This window comes from Sciurus carolinensis, chromosome 17 (genome assembly GCF_902686445.1).
Source record: "Sciurus carolinensis chromosome 17, mSciCar1.2, whole genome shotgun sequence".
Classification (NCBI taxonomy): Eukaryota; Metazoa; Chordata; class Mammalia; order Rodentia; family Sciuridae; genus Sciurus; species Sciurus carolinensis.
Genome location: NC_062229.1, coordinates 7,254,735 through 7,259,992, shown reverse-complemented (window position 1 = coordinate 7,259,992; position 5,258 = coordinate 7,254,735). Strand labels below are relative to the sequence as shown.

Sequence of the window (5,258 nt, the reverse complement as noted above, 5' to 3'; positions counted from 1 at the left end):
TAAAATTGCTAGTCTAACAAGGAGCTTTGGATATTGAGCCCCAGGGGTACAGAAACTGCATAGTGTCAGCTTGTGGCTACCCCACCGCACAGCCCTGCCCCAGTGGAGAAGCAACACAGGAGCCTCCACCTAGAGATGTGATCCTTCTTGACCAGGACCTGCTGACTTAATCTGTCTGCACTTCCTGAGCATGCATCATCCATCACCAATACACAGATGAGGCACTGAGCATTCTTCCTCTTGAAGTCGACGAGGTAACATGCAGTCCCTTAATTAATGCACTGAAAGTAAGTTTTGGTGAGATTCGTATATGTAATTCACATATTATTTAATTCAGTTTAGTTGTTATGTGCTTCATCACATAAACATGGCAAAAGAATATTGTAATGACTGATGATTCTTCACTCAATTTTCTATATGACCAGCACTCCCAGAGGGGAGTTCCTCACATAAATGCATCCCTGATAAGTGCATTTATCATATACGTTATGTTCTTTCTTTTTCCCCCGTCTGTCCCTACCCTTTGCTTTTTTCTGAGGAATGTGAGGTGCCAGGCATAAATACTCATGACAGAAAAAAATAACCCAGTAATAAATGTCTGTATAAGGGTCCCACATAGTGTAAACTGTGCAGATAGCTTTTGTTCCATTCATTTCTCATCATCCTCAAATTTTTCAGCTTATTTAAGCATAATTAATTAAAAAAACATATTTCAGATACACAGTGTGAGGATCCCATATACTCATGTATTGCAAAATGATCACCACAGTCCAGCTAATGAACATGACCATGATGCAGTTCCCATTGTCCATGTAGAACATCCAGGCTTCTTGGACAGTTGGAGATTTTTACCCATTCACAAAGCATGTTCTGGAGCATGGATTAGAATGTATCCATGCCCAATATTACTTCTAGTTGTACTTGCTATAATTGACAACCCTGTTTCACCCTGTAGAGGGAAAACTGGTCTACAGGGACACTCCTGGTAGCACACTAATTATATGTATCTCATAAATATGTAATAATTCTGTATTATGAGTTCTCTGTTTTCTGAAGAACAGAGAATCATTTTTATTTCCACCTGTTTTCTTAGGAGTTTTTGCACTTCAGTCTTTCTCTCATTTAGTTGCTCTATTTTAAAAATCCTATGTTCCTATTACCTTAAGAGAAGAATCCCCTTGGGCTGAGACAAAAGCTCATGGATGGAGTTGCCCAGCTCCTGTTAGAATTAATGTTAAAGGAGATGACTTGCATTTCCGTAGGTCAGTCTTCCAAGCTCCAAGTATAGAGGCAAGATTTCAGGTGGACACATGGAACAATGCCACCCACTAATTTCATGGGGAGAAGTCAAAAAACCTTGAAGGCCAGGGAATGTCTTTAGGCTTTGCTCGCAAAGAAAATACTAAAATTACAAAAGTAAATGAGAAGACCAGAGTGATTATTCAGGAATGCTTGTTCTGTTATCCAGAATCATTAGCAGAACTTGGTCAAGATTCAGCTCCTCAGTGAGACATTCTGAGTTTGTCCCAGTCATTTCGAGCACTTGCTGGGACTTGTAGATGGGAATGATGGAGTGAACTAATGCATCTACAATTTGGCAAGATCTTAAAGTGATTTTGAAAGACTCCAAACTTTGTGAACCATGGTTCAAGCAGACAGTTAATAATGTCATTGTTATCTCTTTGTTTATTCGAAGAAATAGCAAAATTCTGTTTGAAAAGCCTTATCCTTTTAATTATTCTCAGCACTTAGCACAACTCATGGGAAAGAACTGGTACTCAGTGGAGAGCGGTTGCTATAAAGAGACTGAAGGGAAAAGGAAGGCTGAGCTAAAAAGAACTGTATGAGGAAGGAGAAGAAGTAACTATTTGAACAGTCATTTGAGCTCAAGATACAGATGATGAAGTGTTTGTTTTTGCTGAACTGGTTCTCAAAGCTCAATATACATCAAAACCATCTGGAGGATTTGTTGAAGCATAGACTGCTAGTCCTCATGCCCAGAATTTATCATCAGTAACTTTGGAGTGCGAACAAGAGTTTACATTTTTAACCATTTTAAATGATATTGCCGCTGCCTTCCGTTCTTGTTATCATATTTCAACTGTATCTTATCCATTAGCTTATTCAACAACATGAAAGCTAGAAACATGTCCCTTTTCTCAGAATTCCTTCTCCTGGGACTGACAGATGACCTAGCACTGCAGCCCCTCATCTTCAGCCTGTTCCTGTTCATGTACCTGGTCACCATCCTGGGGAACCTGCTCATCATCTTGGTTGTCAGCTCTGACTCCCACCTCCACACCCCCATGTACTTCTTCCTCTCCAACCTTTCCTTGGCTGACATCTGTATAAGCAAAATCACCATCCCCCAAATGCTGGTGAACATCCAGAGAAAGAGAAAGGCCATTAGTTACACAGGCTACCTCAGCCAGGTGTGCTTTGTCCTGATTTCTGCTGGATTGGAAAACTTTCTTCTCACAGCAATGGCTTATGACCGTTATGCAGCCATCTGCCATCCCCTTAGGTACACAGCCATCATGAACCTCTGCCTTTGTGTTCTGCTGGTTCTCTTCTCCTTCTCCATCAGCACTGTGGATGCCCTGCTGCACAGTCTGATGGTGTTAAGGTTGTCCTTCTGCACACACCTGGAGATCCCCCACTTCTTCTGTGAACTTGATCAGGTCATCATGCTGGCCTGTTCTGATACCCTCGTCAATAACATCCTAATATATGTTACAGCTGGAATATATGCTGGTGTTCCTCTCTTTGGGATCATTTTCTCTTATATCCACATTTTGTCCTCTATCTTCCAAATGCCCTCATCAGGAGGGCATTTCCACCTGTGGGTCTCACCTGTCTGTAGTCTCCTTGTTCTGTGGGACAATTTTTGGGGTGTACATTAGCTCTGCAGTGACTGACTCACACAGAAATGCTGCAGTGGCTTCAGTGTTGTACTCTGTGGTCCCTCAGATGCTCAACCCCTTTATCTACAGCCTGAGGAACAGGGACATGAAGGAGGCCTTGAGGAAGCTCATGGGTAGGATCCCTTCTCTTCTATGATGTATCATTTGTTTTTCACTTGGGTTTGTAGAGTAAACTACACTTACCAGATTCATGGTGAGCCAGAATACCTGATTCTTCTATCACTACATATTGGTAAAATGCCTTAATAGGGTGGGAATATGGCTCAGTGTTGGAGCACTTGCCAAGCTTGCATGAGACCCTTGGGTGGATCCCAGCACTGAAAAAATTGAAACATAAAATTAATGTGATGACTAAATAACATGATGGCTACCTGCATGTTATTTGGCTTGTATCTCAACTCTTCCTTTTGTCCAGCTCTGCAGTAATTGACATAAGACTTCAATTCTCTAAACATAATTTCTTTTCGTCTGTTACCACATTATCTAACCCCGTAGCAGAGACTCTGTTTTAGCAATTTGTCTGTGGTAATCTCAAAGAAGGCACGTTAGAGAAGGTAAAGAACACAAAGAAAGTATTTAAACAGAGTTGTGGTTGTATTTAGACCAAACTTCTACCAGATCATGTGAGTAGAGCCAAATTCTAGACTTATTGATACTGAAAGGCAAAGGAGTGGGTGCTCATGTCCTATGAAGTAAATACTGAGACCCGTCACTGCCAAGTCAGTCTTTCACACGTAGTAAAACCATCCACTAGACTCAGTTTTGATATCTGTAAAATTGATACAATTAGATGACATCGCAAGTTTGACATGATATGGTGACATTTCACAATCTCATCAATGAAAGTATTTATGACACAAATGTTTTTCCATTCGACCTTGTTAAAGGTCAAACTTAGTGGAAGAATTCCACATCTTCTTGTTAGTTTCAGCCTTATGCTTCAAAAATCAATCATGCCATTTAACAGTTATTCATTTACAGTCAGTGCTTTGTATTTGTATATTTTGTGTGATGAGCTAAAAAATAAAAAAGTTTTGTGATGGTGATGATGTCTGGTAATTATTTTTCTTCTCTTACAATAAATACGTTTTAGCATTCTCCATGTGCTCTGAAGGAATTAAAAAGAGTTCCATACTTTTGGTATGATTATTGGATGTAACAGAGTAGGTTTTCACTTTGGGGTACTTCCAATGAGCTTTTCTAAATGGTGAAATCAATTTACCTTACCATTCTTGCTATTCCACATTATCTCATGAACATAACCTTTGTCCTCTTAGTCTAATGGGTGCAAAACAGCATTGAAATAATTCCCATTTGTCTTATGAGATTGGCAGTCATTTCAAATATTATGGGTCATTTACTTTCTTTTTTTTTATTGTAAACAAATGGGATACATGTTGTTTCTCTGTTTGTACATGGTGTAAAGGCATACCATTTGTGTTATCATAAATTTACATAGGGTAATGTTGTTTGATTCATTCTGCCATTTTTTCCCTTCCCCCCTCCCCTCCATCTATACAGTCCTTCCTTCCTCCATTCCTGCACCCCTCCCTAAACCCAACTCCAACCCCAACACTAACCCTTCCCACCCCCCATTATGTGTCATCATCCACTTATTAGTGATATCATTCTTCCTTTGATTTTGTGAGATTGGCTTATCTCACTTAGCATGATATTCTCCAGTTTCATCCATTTGCCTGCAAACGCCATAATTTTATCATTCTTCATGGCTGAGTAATATTCCATTGTATATATATATATATATATATATATCACATTTTCTTTATCCATTCATCAATTGAAGGACATCTAGGTTGGTTCCACAATCTGGCTATTGTGAACTGAGCAGCTATGAACATTGATGTGGCTGTATCTCTGTAATATGCTGATTTTAAGTCCTTTGGGTATAGGCCAAGGAGTGGGATAGCTGGGTCAAATGGTGGTTCCATTCCAAGTTTTCTAAGGAATCTCCACACTGCTTTCCAGAGTGGCTGCACTAATTTGCAGCCCCACCAGCAATGTAAGAGTGTACCTTTCTTCCCACATCCTCGCCAACACCTGTTGTTGCTTGTATTCTTGATAATCACCATTCTAATTGGGGTGAGATGGAATCTTAGGGTGGTTTTGATTTGCATTTCTCTTATTACTAGAGATGTTGAACATTTTTCCATATGTTTGTTGATTGCTTGTATATCTTCTTCTGCGAAGTGTCTATTCATTTCTTTAGCCCATTTGTCAATTGGATTATTTACATTCTTGGTGTAGAGTTTTTTGAGTTCTTTATAGATTCTGGAGATTAGCGCTCTATCTGAAATATGATTGGCAAAGATTTTC

The 5,258-nt window shown here is 39.6% G+C and overlaps 1 pseudogene; it reads left to right on the top strand.

Annotated features, from left to right (window-relative positions):
* Positions 1–2,306: 2,306 nt before the first annotated feature.
* LOC124967905 (olfactory receptor 7G2-like) lies at positions 2,307–3,060 on the top strand (annotated as a pseudogene).
* The last annotated feature ends 2,198 nt before the right edge of the window (positions 3,061–5,258 follow it).